The sequence below is a fragment of the Chrysemys picta genome, chromosome 15 (assembly GCF_011386835.1).
Source record: "Chrysemys picta bellii isolate R12L10 chromosome 15, ASM1138683v2, whole genome shotgun sequence".
In the NCBI taxonomy this organism is placed as follows: Eukaryota; Metazoa; Chordata; order Testudines; family Emydidae; genus Chrysemys; species Chrysemys picta.
Genome location: NC_088805.1, coordinates 10,155,935 through 10,172,322, shown reverse-complemented (window position 1 = coordinate 10,172,322; position 16,388 = coordinate 10,155,935). Strand labels below are relative to the sequence as shown.

The window sequence follows — 16,388 nt, the reverse complement described above, 5'->3', positions numbered from 1 at the left end:
AGTGGGCTAGCGCCCCTGCAATGGAAATGCTGGGGAGGGGTAGATCTAGGTTTCTGTCCCCCCCTTGTTTTTCACCCCCACAGTATCTCACAGAGGTGAGAACAGGACCTGTAGGGGAAGGAGCTGCCAAGGCACAGGTTGGACTCAAGTTTGTAGATAGAACCGGAGTCCTTGTGGCACCTTAGAGACTAACACATTTATCTGAGCATCTGCATGAGAGTTTGGGTGGGTGTGAGTGAGCCCATGTGTCTGAATGCAAGATAGGGACAGAGTTGTGTAATTAGCCCAAGTAGGAGACAGCGTGAGAGATGCAGGGAAAGGAAGAGATTCAGTAACAATTGCTTTGGGCCCGCTGCATTAACCCTGCTTAGGGGTGGTACAGATGGTGGCCAGCAATGCCCGAAAAATGTGCCACAGTGGCTAAGGCATGGTGGAAGCTATAGCCATCTCCTGTCTTTGTGCCACTGTATTCCATGGTCCCAGGGAAGCCATGATAAAAGTCTACTTTGTGCTGGGCAATGAATCCCACTGTCTGTTGGACGCTACAGGTGGCCCCACCTTTGCCGAAGGACTCCCCCCACCATTGGCTGTGAATGCGTATGGGTTCTGCCCTGTTGGGTAGTTTTGATGGGGGTTGCCCACAACTTGGATGTTTCCAGCTGCGCGGATCGGATAGCTCTGGTGGAATTTGGGGTGCACTTCCAGGTACCCGCTGGGCTGGAACCCGGTCTGCGTGCGGCACTGAGCCCACTCCAACCACGGGTTGTACTTCTGGCATCTCTTCAACTTCATCCTTCAGTTCTGGAACCAGGTCTTAACCTGCTTGTAAGTGAGCCCCAGAACTGCAGCCAGTTCCCGGATCTGTTGGGGGCTGAGGTATTTCTGGCTCTGGAACCGCTGGTGCAGGGTTTGCAGCTGCTCCTTGGAGAAGGCTGTATGGATCTTGGCCTTCTTCATCCCTCCCTCTCTTTCCTTCCCATTCTTCTGAGGCTTGGACACAGGCTGGGGGGACAAGGATTCTGTCTGGGGGCTGGGGGCCGAATCTGGTGTGAAGTGGCTGAAATTCTCAGAGCTGGAGGAAGCAGGGGAGAGATCTGAGTTCTGGCTTTCCTCCACCGGAAACCGAGCATCACCAGCTGCTTCTATTCCCCTTCTTGGGCATGACAGAGCACGTTCTGTACCCCCTGCTGAGTTCCAGTAAAACTCCCCGTAGGCCATGCCAGTCCCACTTGGGTAAGGCTGGTAAGGGGGCCCAGCCAAGTGAGCACTCATGTGGGTTTGGTTTGAAGGGGTGTTCCTCCCCCACCTCCCAATAGACAGCACCTCACTCAAGGGCTGGAGCTCAGCACCTAAGCAGGGTTAATGCAGAGGGCCCAAAGCAATTGTTACTGAATCTCTTCCTTTCCCAGCATCTCTCACGCTGTCTCCTACGTGGGGTAATCACACAACTCTGTCCCTATCTTACATTCAGACACATGGGCTCACTCACACCCACCCAAACTCTCATGCAGATGCTCAAATAAATTTGTTAGTCTCTAAGGTGCCACAAGGACTCCTGTTCTTTTTGCAGACTAACACAGCTGCTACTCTGAAGTTTGCAGAGGACACTAAACAGGAGGGAGAGGTAGATACGCTGGAGGGTAGGGATAGGATACAGAGGGACCTAGACAAATTAGAGGACTGGGCCAAAAGAAATCTGATGAGGTTCAACAAGGACAAGTGCAGAGTCCTGCACTTAGGATGGAAGAATCCCATGCACTGCTACAGACTAGGGACCGAATGGCTAGGAAGCAGTTTGCAGAAAAGGACCTAGGGGTTACAGTGGACGAGAAGCTGAATATGAGTTGACAGTGTGCCCTTGTTGCCAAGAAGGCTAACGGCATTTTGGGCTGTATAAGTAGGGGAAATTGCCAGCAGATTGAGGGACGTGATCATTCTTCTCTATTCAACATTGGTGAGGCCTCATCTGGAATACTGTGACCAGTTTTGGGCCCCACACTACAAGAAGGATGTGGAAAAATTGGAAAGAGTCCAGTGGAGGGCAACAAAAATGATTAGATGGCTGGAGCACATGACTTATGAGGAGAGGCTGAGGGAACTGCGATTGTTTAGTCTGCAGAAGAGAAGAATGAGGGGGGATTTGATAGCTGCTTTCAACTACCTGAAAGGGGGTTCCAAAGAGGATGGATCTAGACTGTTCTCAGTGGTACCAGATGACAGAACAAGGAGTAATGGTCTCAAGTTGCAGTAGGGGAGGTTTAGGTTGGATATTAGGAAAAAACTATTTCACTAGGAGGGTGGTGAAGCACTGGAATGGGTTACCTAGGGAGGTGGTGGAATCTCCTTCCTTAGAGGTTTTTAAGGTCAGGCTTGACAAAGCCCTGGCTGGGGTGATTTAGTTGGGAATTGGTCCTGCTTTGAGCAGGGGGTTGGACTAGACGACCTCCTGAGGTCTCTTCCAAACCTGATATTCTATGATTCTATGACTCCTGGGCCCAGCACAGTCCAGCCTTCCAGCCACCATGGGTCCTGCTGGAGACACCTGAGCCAGGCGTATGTGCGTCAGGTGCAAAGGTGGGGAGGGGATGGGACAGGGCACCAGTCACCGAGGTGGGTGGGCAGCACAGGGCACCAGCCACAGAGAAGCTGCTGTAGGAGAGGCAGTAGGAACTACTGGGAAGCCCATTCCCAGCCTGGAGATGGCTGCCCCTCTACCCGCCCTTCAGAGGGAGCTTCCACCCCACCCACCTAAAGCTCTGGATGGAGAAATAGCACCTAGCAGAATGGGAGGAGATGGCTCTGGGATTACATACAGCTCTCAGGACACTGTCACCTCCCAATAAAGCCACGCGGGGCTGAGGTGGAGAGAATTCTGTTCCCAGTCACTTGTGTGTCACAGGAAACAATCAACGTTCAAACGAGCCTCGAGAAAACACTTGTCTGAAGTCTGGCTCCAGCGTGACGCAGACACGTTTCCATCTGCTTTCACGCAAGAACTGCCACAAGCATTTAGAGACCGAGGCCGGGAGACTGCAGCTTGGCGACGGCTCGTTTAACAGGAGAAACAGGAAGGAAAACAGCCGGCAGGAGAAGGGAAAAGCAGGTCCAAACAACCACACACTAATGCAGTAGCCACCAAACCCCTCAGCAATGGGACCGTGATCCCAGCAGGCGGGCTGTGCACTCTCACTTCAGTTGCTCCTGGCTCCAAGCTCTGCTGGCCAACCTGCCATACTGCACTACCTGGTGTTCCCACTCCGGAGGCTTGGCTGGCACCCCCTCTTCCCTACCCAGCTGGCATATCTGAGGGCAGCAGTGTGGCCAGCACAGTCCCCCGGTCCTGACAGACCCAAAGAGACTCCCCGAATGAAGCAGGACACAAGCAGCGAGGGGAGGGGGCAGGAAAGGGAGAGTCCGGGCCGTGGTCCTACCATGAGCACCAGCGATGGACTAATATTGCTAAAATGCCATCAGCGTCAACTCCTCATTCCAGGCAAACGCTTCCGTTTAACCTTCCAGGAAGGGGCCGCTCTTGTTCTGCAGAGCTGTCTTGCAGGTCCATATTCCTGGGAGGAGAGGGGGGTTGAACAAGGTGCAAGAGGACACCAAGTCCCCTTGAAGTTATGAGCTTTCCCATCAGTTTCAAGGGGCTTTGGGTCAGCCCTTGAGGTGGCAGTAGAGTAGCAGGCTGGCTGGGGCACCGGGACGAGGTGCGGGTGGAGGGATGGTTGGGGGCAATTCAGTGACAATAGAAAATGTAACAGTGATGCTGATAGGCCAGATGCCAGCTCTTGCCCAGGCTGCAGGCATGAGCTAAGAACTGACAGCCTCATAGCTGGAGACCAGACCAGGTCACCTGGATGTTAGTTTTGCTCAAAACAGGTATTAGCCTTACAATAATGCATTTAGACTATGAAATGCTGCATGCATGAATCTCACTTATATCTATAGCCCATTATATAGATTTAAGTATTAAGTGTTTGCTCTGGAATTGTAAACCCCCCAGTCAGGAGTGAAGCATTACGCAGCAAGTGTTATCTCCTCCCCAACAAAAGGGCAACAAACACCAGACAAACCATTGGGTAATATCAGAGGACAAAAGACTTTGTTGATTGCGTTACTCCTCACCCCCACCCCCACCCATGGAGAGGAGACATGCACATGAACTTGTCCCATCATCTTGAACTCTGGGGGAAGGAATAAAAATCCCTGACTAGAAGAAACTGCGTCTTTTTGGCTGTTTGAACTCGGAATGGTCAGAGACTCTAAACTGAAGCCAGGGATCCCTGGGGGCTGCCTGCTGGGTCTGTCCTGAAAGACACTTGGAATTGACAGATCACTACAATTCTGTCACTCTTAGGATTTAAGAACATAAGAATGGCCCTACCGGGTGAGACCAAAGGTCCATCTAGCCCAGTATCCTGTCTTCCGACAGCGGCCAGTGCCAGGTGCCCCAGAGGGAATGAACAGTACAGGTGATCCATCCCTTGTCGCTCATTCCCAGCATCTGGCAAACAGAGGCTAGAGCATTTAGATGGTAACTCATTGGTGTGTGTACGTTTGCTTGCATTGACCTGAAAATAATTCTCTTATTCTGGTTTCCTAGTTAATGAACCTCTAGACAATTTATTACAGGACTGGCTCCCGGTGTTGTCTTTGGTGTAAGATCCAGGGTACGGATTGATCTGGGGGTAAGTGACTGGTCTCTTGAGACTGGAAGCAGCCTGAATGTGGTGTGATTTTTGGTGCGAGTGCCCATTTATCACTAAGCCCAGTTTGTCTGGGTGGCAAGGTAAACTGGAAAAGCTACGGCCATGTCTACACTAGAGAACTTACAGTGGCACAGCCGTACCGATGCAGCTGTGCTGCTGTAAGATCTCTCGTGTAGCCACGCTATGCCGACAGGAGAACTGTCCCCTCGATATAATGAAGCCATCCCCAACAAGGGGCAGTGGCTATGTCAGCAGGAGAAGCTCTGCCACGGACATAGCGCTGGGCACACGGCCGCTTATGCTGGTGAAACTTAGGACTCTCAGGGGGGTGTTTTTGCTCAGGGGGGTGCAGCATAAGTTTTGCAGACAAAAGTGGTAGTAAAGACATGGCCTAAGGGGACTGCCTGAGGCTCCATGATAAGACTGTTACAGTGATCCAGGAATTCCCATTTGTTATTGGCTTGGGGAAATCTAGGCCTAGACCACACCGTCTGGGGGGGGGGGGGGGGTCTGTGCTGTCTGTGACACTCTGCCCTGAGGCAGGCGCTCATGGTCGTGAGCCACTCCACACAGCAAGACAGCAACTAAGCACCTGTTGGCATTTTTCTTACATTAATCATCTACCTTGTCGAGACCGTGGCCTTTCTTGTGTGTCTGTTCAGCGTCTCACACCATGGGGGCAGGGCGGATGTTAATGGGTAATATGCATAAGGATAATGGATGCGTTACCAAAAGCCATAGGGCAGTAGGCAATGCTCAGTGGCCTGGCGGACTGTCCGCAGACAGACCAAGCAGCCAATGGAAGCAAAGATGGGATCTGCAGCTGGAGATGAGAAAGGTTAGGGAAGCTTGCACTGCCACTGTCCAATGCCATCCCTGCACAATACGAATTAGAAGATTTCAGCGCTGGGGCTTTCAAGACAGCACCCGGTGGGTAGCATTAATTATTACAGAAAGAATGATCAGTTGATGAAATATTTACATGTCTCCTCCTCCCAATTCCTAGTACTTCAGGACAATTGATACTGTAACCAAACAAGAGGAAGTTCTCCTGCATGTAACCAAGCTGCACATGGAAAAATTCAGCCCCTAGTCCGTTTACATGCAAGTTAACCTGCTGTAAACTGATGCACCGTTCTCTGCCATCAGGTGATCAAAGAACAATCATTCTTCTAAGCCAGGGCAGGAGGCTGCCCCAGGCAGCAGGATGCCAGTAAAAATCAAGGGTGAGCGGATGACCCACAGCTCATTGCTCGCCCAATTGGCTTGGGCAATTCAGTGTTTCTAATACCTGCTTAATCAAGAGAGGTGGCTGCTGCTTGGGCCCTGGGTGGGCAAGAGCAGGGAACATGGCTTGCCACGGCCCAGCCAGGTAAGAAACAAAACAAAGGAAAAAGCAAATATTTTGCTGTGTCAATATAAATAACTCCTGCGTGTCTTGGCTCCTTAATGAAATCTTGGATTCAGACAAGACACGGTCAGACAGTTCTTGGGGCCTGTCAGCAACCTGGAATTTCACAATTTACATTTGACATAACCATAACTGACCATAGGTCATGACTTTCCCTTCCCACCCCTGCCACTCTCCTGAGCTGCGTTGCTTTGTGAACTGACAGCTCCTCACCACTGCCTTAGCTGTGCATTCCCAACTGGAGTCACAGCCAGCCTTTACGCTCCCCGATTTATTCTGACCCCACTGAACTGCGGCTGAACTCAGAACACGGCATACATTTTAACGACACGCTTGCGTGTGTGCACAGGAGGAGTGGAATCAAGAAGAATGGCGGAGGTGAAGGTACCTTATCAATACTGCCAAAAACGGAGTCTTTCAAATCTATCCTAACTGGCTTCTACACAGAGCATCCTAAAAGGACACTGTAGTGGGGCGGCTGCCCCACTCCCTGAATTTGAGCTGTAGCAGGCCAGTGGGCCTGCGCAGACAGGAAGTCAATCAGGGAAGGCCTTATAGGGAACCAATCAGGGCCCAGATTGGAGGGAGCCAATCAGGGCCAGGCTCAGCCCTATAAGATGGCTGCTCAGGACAGGAGCAGGCAGTCTGTCCCAGGCCTTTGATAGGGGAAGGTCTGTCTTCAGGCTGGGAGACTAGCACCTGGGACAGCGCAGTGCTGGGCAGGCCCGGGGGAGCAGAGGGTAACTCCAGCCTGGAGTATGTCAGACTGCAGGCCCTGTAGTTTCAGTTCAAAAATGCACCTGGCTGTGAAGTTCTCACCAGCTGGCAGAGAAAGTCTTTTGCATTCTAAACCCCAAACCAAAAGAACTACTATTCGGTTACCAAGAACTTTTAAAGCGCCCGGCCCAGGTGTTGGTAGCATCTACGCTGAAACAGGACTTTGTGATCAGCTCTGCACTAGTTGAGCTCACGTGAAACTTACGTGATGGACAAGGTGAAACTTACTCTGTTTTGTATTTTGTTAAAGACCCCAAAATGGGGGCAGGTGGGTAACCCGGGGTGACCCAGCTGATCTCAGGCTGGGCTGAGTTTCAGGGGAACCTGCCCACTGAACGGTCTGGGCTGGAAACCGTATGAAACTCAGTGGTTGGTTTCAACCCTAGCAAATGGAGTATGGAGACTTGAGAGCCAGAGGCACTGAGCTCCTTGTGAACCAAACACACCGCACTCAGTTAACCCATGGGAGCAGAGGGCAGGCCACTTATGCAGCCTGTGTCTGCAGGGGCAGCTGCACCTCTGGGAATATTCATTTCTGCCCTCCGCCTCTGGCTCTGGGGTGAAGTGGGGACACGGCTGCATTGGAGCCGTGCTGGGGGGGGTCAGCACACCCGACCCGGCCCCCTCTCTGGGCTATCCCAGCTGGCTCCTGGCCCTCTGGCAGAGTGGGGGTCAGGGGGTCGCACCTCCATGCTGGGCAGACCATCTGCCATCGGTTGCATTGGTGGAAATGCTCAGGGGCTGGCACTTGCAGAGCTGTGCTGGTAACAAGGAGCCTGGGCCCAGACGGATGAAAACCAGAATGAGAGCAGTGAAGCCGTGTCGGCCTCGGGGCCATGCGACGCAGCAGGGCTCGGTCTGGGGGAGGACAAAGGGGTTCTGTTGCCCCTCAAACAGCAACACTCCTAAGGAAAGACAATATGTTTTCAGGCCCCTAAGATGTTTATTTCAAAGCCTGGAAAGGTGAAGAGAGAGCAGTAAACCACAGCGGGAAGGGGCACCATAAACACTATTTCATTGGTTTCACCTGTAGCGTTACTCAAATCAATAAAACAAGCTTATAAACTTTCCATCCTGACCTGGATCTGGGGGACGTGACTGGCGAAGTCGACAGGAAGTTTGGCTGTAGGGGAAAGTGGTGGTAAAGCCAGAGGGCAAAGGGCGGCTCTGGCATGGGATGGGAGCAGCTGGGAGCCATGCTGATGGTCCTCTCACTCCGTAGTGGCCTGGCTGCGGTGGCTCGGGGCTGGGTGAGCAGCGGGGCGAGGGGATGTGGAACAGCTCTCAGAGACACTAGCCTCCCATAGCACATTACTGACCAGGGGCCTGACCTCGAACGCCCATTGCAGTCCATGGAAAGACTCGCCTTGACTTCAGTGGGGTTTGCACCACGCCTGATACCAGCACCCCATCAGACTTGCGGGGCCTAGAAATGGTTACAGGCAGTGAGAGCTACCTCCTGCCCCACCCCCTGTGGAACCAGCCCCAACTCGCTATCTCAGGTGTGTGGAGGAGAGGCGGTTCTGTAGAAGCTGGAGGGAAGGCAACTGTGGGAAGAAGTCACTTGCAAGAGCCCCTGCTGCTCCCGTGTGTCCCTGCTCCAGGAGGGACAATGGATCTGCAGGGATTGGTGTGGCTGAGCCTGGATTTACAAGGAAGATGATGGGTAAGGGGGTGGGTGCGGGTGGGGGCAGTTGTACATGCAATGCACTGAGGAATGATCTTACAATACACCCGAGTCACTAGAGCCCACGGGCTGTGCACCCCCAGCCCCATCACAGCGCATGGACGAGGGGAAAATGAGAATTTGCTGTTCCCTTCCATGTCTGGCAGTCTGACTGGTAGGGCATTCCCCTCCAGGGAAAAGACAGCCCAGGGTGTCGCACATGGAGGGGATATGAGAATGAGTGCAGGGGGTATATCTCACACACAGCCCTACACTTCCTTCATTCGCAGAGCTAGCTGAAGGATCCAGGGGGAGTTTGAAGTCTGACATCACCAGACACTGCTGCCAACTCTTGTGATTTTATCGTGAGTCTCGTGATGTTTTCCATAAAGCCCCAGCTCCCGGAGGCATGTGATCAGGTAAGAAGCTCAACTTTCATTAAAAAAAAAAAGGTTCTAGTCTTTGTAGCTGCAGAGCAATGCTGGAAAAGAAGGACCTAAGTGTTCCCTAAAGGCTCCCAAGGAAAAGAACCCCAATTTAAAAATTTTTTTTATTTTGACACCACTCATGATTTGGGGGGATGCGATTCATGAGTTGTGGACACTTAGGGTTAGCTGTACTGGTGCTGTCCCTTTAAACATCTATTCCCTCCCTCCCACACGCTCTTTTACTTGCTGTCTTCAGCAGAGAGTTGGTTTTGAAAGCTGTGAGGACGAGGCCTCTAATTCAAATCAATTCCTCCATCAGGAGAGAGGCAGGGTGGGAGGAGGCAGAGAGGCTGGCTCCCAGCCTGGCACTTGATGGGAGAACACCCATCCCAGACAGGGGAAGAAAAGGGAGTAAAAAGCAGGGCAATGCAAAGCCATTCAGTTGCTGACAGTAGCTACTCCACGTGATACTGGAACGCAACCCAAAAATTATATCCTGAACCAAGTCAGCCTTTGTTAGACGCTTTTAGAATTCAAGGGTTTTCTTTTCATCGAACTGCACAACTGTCAGCAGCACGTTTGCCAAGCCCGTGTCATTTCACAACAGGGGGAGGGGCTCGAAAAGGACAGGTGAAAGCAACAACCCCCCGCCAAGCAGGATACAAAGGGGAAGGAAAAGTGGGAAAGGGGATGTGGTGATAGGATCAGGCAGAATTTAAGGCACAGCCACGTAAGCATTAACTGGTGGTATCCTGGGAAGAAGGGGTGTGTAGTAGGGAGGCCCCAATAATGTGTCTGTCTGCCCAATAGATGGCTGACCTTCCTGCCTGTCTACTAGACCCAGCTGAAATCTTTTCATCCAAGGGCGCTTTTTTCAACAAAAAAATGTCTTTACAAGTGATCTGAATGTTTTTGTGGACAATGTTTAGATTGTGTGAATTCTTCCGAATTTTTCATTGAAACAAAATGACCAATTGTTCTAATTCAAGATGAAACATTTTCTGGGCTTTTTTTTGGGGGGGGGGGAGAATGTCCTCCCCAACTCTTTTCTTCCTCCTTTCCTTGGGGGAAAAACGTTCAGGAGGGAGAAAACCTCACATTTTTCGTTTGGATTCAAATGAATTTCTGATTTGGCACAACAGTTTCCATTTTGATTCAATGATTTTTTTTTAAAAGAATCCAAGAATAGTTAAAGGAAAAAAAAATAATTGCACCTGGAAACTAATGACCAAAATTCAGCCAGCCCTACGATCTCCCTAATCTTTAAGTATAAGAGGGAAAGGGAGCCAATATAGATATAGAGAGAGATGGGTAGCGCACATTGATGGTGTTTAATGGATTATAATATCAGGAAACATAGGGCTTGCCAAACTGGAGCAGACAGCCCATCTAGTCCAGTGTCCTCTCTCCGACAGCAGCCAGCACCAGATGCCTCAGAGGAAGGTGTAGGAGCCCCACAGTAGATGAGGTGAGAGAGTCTGCCATCCATATTAGGTCTGATCCTGATCTCACGGTCTCTCTAACAGGGTCTGTCCCAGGTTTTCAGAACTCCTCTGGGGGAGAAGAGTCTGAGCTATGCTGAGAAAGGACATTGGGAAGGAGAAGAACCTAGATGAAACCTCTGTGGTCTCCTGGAATGGCCTCTGCGTGGAACCCTGATAGAAGGAGCCAAGCTGGGTGAGGCGCGCACCCTGCATGGGGCTGGGTCAGCACTCCTGGCTCCACGTTGTATGGCAAAGGTAATGCGTTTAGATTGTCAAAAGAAGATCAAGAGGTGACTTGATCAAGGTGGGTAAGTACCTTCAGAGAGACTTGCATCTGAAGAAGTGAGGTTCTTACCCAGGAAAGCTTATGCTCCCAATACTTCTGTTAGTCTCAAAGGTGCCACAGGACCCTCTGTTGCTTTTTACAGATTCAGACTAACACTAACTGATACCTTCAGAGAGAGAAAATCCCAGGTACTAAAGGGCTCTTTAATCTAGTGGCGAAAGGCAGAGCAAGAACCAGTGGCTGGAAGTTAAAGCCAGACAAATTCAAACTAGAAACACATTTTTAACAAGGAGTGTGATGAACCACTGGAGCAAACTACCAAGGGAAGTGGTGATTTTTCTCCATCTCTTGATGCCATCAAATCACACCTGGATGCCTTTATGGAAGGTATGTTTAGCCAAAGACAAGTTCCTGGGTCCAATACAGGGGTAACTGGGTGAAATTCTCTAGCTCGTGTTATACAGGATGATCGCATGGTCCTGGCTGGCCTTCAGTTCTACTCATCTACTTGCAATAAAGCTCTAGGTCTCTCCCAGCATCGACATTGTTTTAACTCCCTGCGAAGATACATGGATAATTGCTAGATTTGCTCAAAATAATTAGCTTGTGACCTTTCCTGAGCCCCTTTTAAAAACATGCTGCCTGCCTTTTGAGGCTCAATCATTAGGATCAATTACCAATTTCCCATAATTGGTGACCTGTGGAACCCCTCTCTGGATGGATTAGCTACACGACACAGCATGCGGGAGAACTTACTGCTAGTTTTGCATGTCCCCAAACATACGTCGGGCAGGGTCCATTTGTACGCGAGGCTTATGCGAACTAAGGAAGTGGGCTTGAAGAGTCGTCTCGGCCCAGCGCTGTGCAGGAACTGTTCTTTGGTGCATTGTCAGCACAAAAGGGGTCTCCAGTTGGCATGACAATACATACCTCAGCTGCTGTACTGTGAGGGGTCCGGAGCTTCTTTTCTCAGGTTATGGGGAGCAGGAATCTTAGTACCCAAGCTCCGGTTGAGACTAATAGGATTTTGTTTTGTTTTGTTTCCAGGGGTTAATTCTTACTTGGCCTTGAGGCAGCCAAGGAGGACTACTATCCTGGAACAAGCGACGCAATATTTCCTCTGGGCTTGGGAGTAATTATTGATGGAAATAATTATCCTCCAATCCCATCAAAGGCTGGCTTAATTTCAACCAAACAGTCTTGTCTGATGAACACTGGATATCCTCTAAAGCACTAAACTGGCTGGTAATCCCTTTGGATCAAGCTCTGGAGATGTCAATTTAATTTTTGTTTTTTTGTGGTCGTCTGTTAGTCTTTCATCTCTGTGATGTAAAAGCAGGTGCAATTTAACATGAAAGCTTAATCTTACCGGAGAGGATTATCACAAGACTTCTCCCCCTCTCCTCACAAACAAAATCCAGGAGAAAACACCACACAGCCAACCATCAGAGATCGTGCTATGGTCACACAGCCTTTCGAGGGGAAATGGGGAAGGAGTAGAGCCAAGTGACTGGGGCCTTGGTGGAAAAGCGTGGATCGCTCATAACAAGGAGAAGATGGCATGGCTATCACTCCTCACAATGCTAAGGCACGCACTGGGCATTTTCAGGTACGTCAGTCAGGATTCCATGTGGATGTTCGCAGCAGGTACCGTGCAGCCGGAGGTTTCGGATAGGAAAGGAGTGCTCCAGGAGTTGGGTACAAAGCAACAGCGAGCGCCGATGGATTTGAACCACCCCACCCTCCCTGTAGTTATTATGCTTTGTATTACAGATGTGCCAGGTGCCATTCAGACACATAGCAAGAGACAACCCCTGTCCTGGGGAGCTTGCAGGCTAAGAGACAAGCTGGACAAAAGGTGGGAGGGCAAATGGAGGCACAGAGAGGTGCCCAGAGTTACACAGGAGATTGGCAGTAGAGCTGGGCACAGAACCCCCAGCTCCGGAGTCCCTGGTGAGTACATTGCCCGCTGGACCGCCCCACTCTGGCAGCACAAACCTGCCCTTCGGTACAAGGAGCAGCCCAACCTCATGCCCTCTGAGTGTAACTTAATGGGAAGCCTCACTTGCACAGTGGACTTTTCCCTCCCGTGCTGGGAGTGTCATGAACAACCAAACCCATTTTGGGTTGATCGCATGCCCAAGGTACTGTAATCCGAGATATGCCGGGCTCAGCAGTACAGGCTGATCGCCTGCCTCGTCTCCAAGTCACGGAGGGGTGGGCTACTGGGTTTTAAGCCTCACGGGGTCTGAGCCTGCAAGGTGCTGAGTACCTCTGTGCGGTGCTTGTTTCTTTTAACGCCATTTAACTTAATTGGGAACTGAGGGCACTCAGCACCTTATAGGATCGGGTTGGTTTTATATTTATGACCCTAGACTCCTGCCCGGGTAACAGAACATCCAGAGCTGCTTGGTGCCCTCTGTCTGTCTTGGTCCTTATTCTATGCCCACACCTATCCCCCACAGGTCATGCAACAGGGTGGGCAAAATGACCCATTGCCCTTCCCCCCGCAACATTTCCAGCCTCCCAAGCACACAAGGAGTAACACCACCACCTCCTACGTCACTGCTAACCCTAGTCTCTTGCACTCCTTAGCATCACAGAGAGTAGAGCCTATTAGCTGGCTAGCAGACAGAGCTGTGGCCGCTTGGGATGCGAGTTTCTCCATTTCTTTTTGGCATTTTTGTCTGTGATGCACAAAAACAATCAACCAACCCCCTCTACTGAAACCATTGCTCATTACGTAGCCATGGCAGGCCAGTGCATCTTGGGTCACCTGTTTGCACCACAGTAGCCTGCATACAACCAGCAACTGATTTCACCCAAGCCTTCCACGGATACAAAATGTCCAGCATGCAACCCTCTACCTCAGAAAGGTCCCCGGCTCATTTAGAGACCGGCCTATGGTAAAGTACTTCCAACCCAGAATGTTTAAATGGCACTTTCACTGTCCCCATCCTGCCAGTAGGTGGAGCCAGTCAGGTGGGGAAAACTATAATGCAAAGCTAGCCAAGGTTCATTCCATTTCATAATTAAAAATATCTAATACCAGCCATTTCACAGCCCCAAATTTGTGCTTTTTAAATGATTTTTTTTGTCCTCCAAATGTGACATTTGCTAAGGTTTTTCCTCCAGGAGTATCTTTGGCAGAACAAAACACTGAACTAGGAGCACTTTAGCATGCAAGTGACCCATGGGCATTAAAATACATTCCTAAATTGGAGCAAAAAAAGCATGAAACTTCAGAACTATTTGGTGTGTGTGTAATGAAATCAATTTTATGAAAAACTAACTGCAAAATTTCAGTGCTTTTGAAGCTGATGCTCAAATATTTGGCACAACCCTGACACTCATAGCAAGAGTGGCAAGGAAAACAGATCACACGGGGGCAGGCAGTCCAGTGCTAACGCGGGAGGAAGAGACAGACCGGCTGAATCAAGTGATTAAAAACAAAAATCCAACCCAAGCGTTAGGGGTGACCTGACTGATCTCCAAAGGCCAGTAACGAATATGTCAAAACCATCCGCAAACGACGAGTAGGCTATTGCAATGGGAGTTGCTATGGTGCTGGGTGCTCTATGAATGAGCTAGAGTGATATGAACCAGACAGACAGGAGATACATATGGGAAATAATCAAGACTGATAAATGCCTATGGGAAGAGCTCCAGCTAGATTCAGATGGGAACCGTTCCTAGACAGCTACCTGACTGCTGTTCTGCAAGCGCTTGGTTCTGGGTTAATGGTCCGGCTGGAGCCGGAAGCTGATCAGTCATCTTTTTCCCCCAGCAGCACCCACTTGTGGAGGGGTCCCCCCAGCCCATTAGTCCCCTACTCCATATCCATCCTGCAGTGAGTGACACGGGGAGCCTGTCAGTTAATTGGCTCCCTTGTAGCTCCGGTCCCTCCACTGCCTTCTCTCCTTGAAGGAGAAGCATCTGTAACCCCAGGGTGATGGGGTTGGGGGTGCGCAGGGAGTCCCACTGAAGTGGCAGTTTCTAAATGCCAGCACAGGCTGCGAGAGCTTTAGCTCCTGAATGAAATGGCAGCGCGTTGATCCTGATTAACGCCTTCACGCTCTCCTCCACCGCGGTGTGTAGCTACCTTCGAAAAGCCAGGCCCATTACCCGGTGTGACAAAGTTCCTCCTCTATCTTGGTGGGTCCTGCGCTTATTGGCGGATTTTCTTGCCTCAGAGATTCACTGTGTGGGTTGGGGAACAGCCCAGAGACCTTCCCCTCTGGAAGAACCCACAGTCCAGGTCAATTGGGAGGTTTGGGGGGAACCCGGGCCCGCCCTCTACTCCGGGTTCCAGCCCAGGGCCCTGTGGACTGCAGCTGTCTATAGTGCCTCCTGTAACAGCTGCATGACAGCTACAACTCCCTGGGCTACTTCCCCATGGCCTCCTCCAAACACCTTCCTTATTCTCACCACAGGACCTTCCTCCTGGTGTCTGATAACGCTTGTGCTCCTCAGTCCTCCAGCAGCACACACTCTCAGCTCCTTGCGCCTCTTGCTCCCAGCTCCTCACACTTGCACCACAAACTGAAGTGAGCTCCTTTTAAAACCCAGGTGCCCTGATTAGCCTGCCTTAATTGATTCTAGCAGCTTCTTCTTAATTGGCTCCAGGTGTTCTAATTAGCCTGCCTGCCTTAACTGGTTCTAGCAGGTTCCTGATTACTCTAGTGCAGCCCCTGCTCTGGTCACTCAGGGAACAGAAAACTACTCATCCAGTGACCAGTATATTTGCCCTCTACCAGACTCCTGTACCCCACTGGTCTGGGTCTGTCACACCGGGGTTTGTGGGTTTATTGAAGCCTTTTATCTTTATTAGGGCGTCAGCCTGCCTCTCTCCTTCCGCACGCACAGCTCTGCCTGCGCGGGCTCCCTGATGGGCTTTCGCAAAGGGGACCGGGGAGGTTCAAATAGCTCGGGTCCCTCAGCCGTGACGTGCTGCGGCCTCCTTCGCGCCCTTGTTGAGGATTAAAAGTCATGGTATAAACACAGATGGAAACTGCTAGAGGAGATAAACATGTCAGCAGCCTCCGGGATCACTGCAGTCAAGCTAACCGCGCTGCACAGACAGATCGGCTTGATCCGGGGAGAGAGAAAGCCTTCCAGACATTCCCAGGTACATCCACGCTCTTCAGTGCGATCCTTGACGGTGCCTTCACTTGGACGGACGTTACAATTCACCAGCGGAGGGGGAAATCAATCACAGGCGCAGGGAGGCTAGACGGAGTCTGACACCGCATCACTTAATTTAGGCTCAGCTGTCCCCACCATGTCCTCTCCAGCAGTGGAGAGAGTGGCTAACAGTAGGCAAGGGGGTCCTAGCTAGAGCAGAATTTCAGATGGGTTTTTTTGGGGGGGGCGGAGAGGGGAAGGTTGGTACCATCCCTACACTTTGAGCCTTGTTTATATGCAAAGTTCTACCCACCCATTTAGCTTTAAATCAGTTAAAAACCTGTTCTGTCACAATCGGTACACGAGCCTGCGTGGACACTCTGGATAAGCCTGGTTTAAAATCGATGTCAGAGTGTTCGTACAGGGGAATGCCCCAGCTTAACTAAGGCAGTTTACGGTCATTAAAGTGCTGCAGCTCTGAACACAGACAATGCCAAGGG

At 50.8% G+C, this 16,388-nt stretch overlaps 1 protein-coding gene and 1 pseudogene across 2 annotated transcripts in view; both read right to left on the bottom strand.

Annotated features, from left to right (window-relative positions):
• Window positions 1-16,388, bottom strand: part of SRRM4 (serine/arginine repetitive matrix 4) — a 145,363-nt gene that overhangs the window by 46,523 nt on the left and 82,452 nt on the right. The gene's annotated exons all lie outside the window — the stretch shown is intronic.
• LOC112059995 (homeobox protein NANOG-like) lies at window positions 368-1,318 on the bottom strand (annotated as a pseudogene).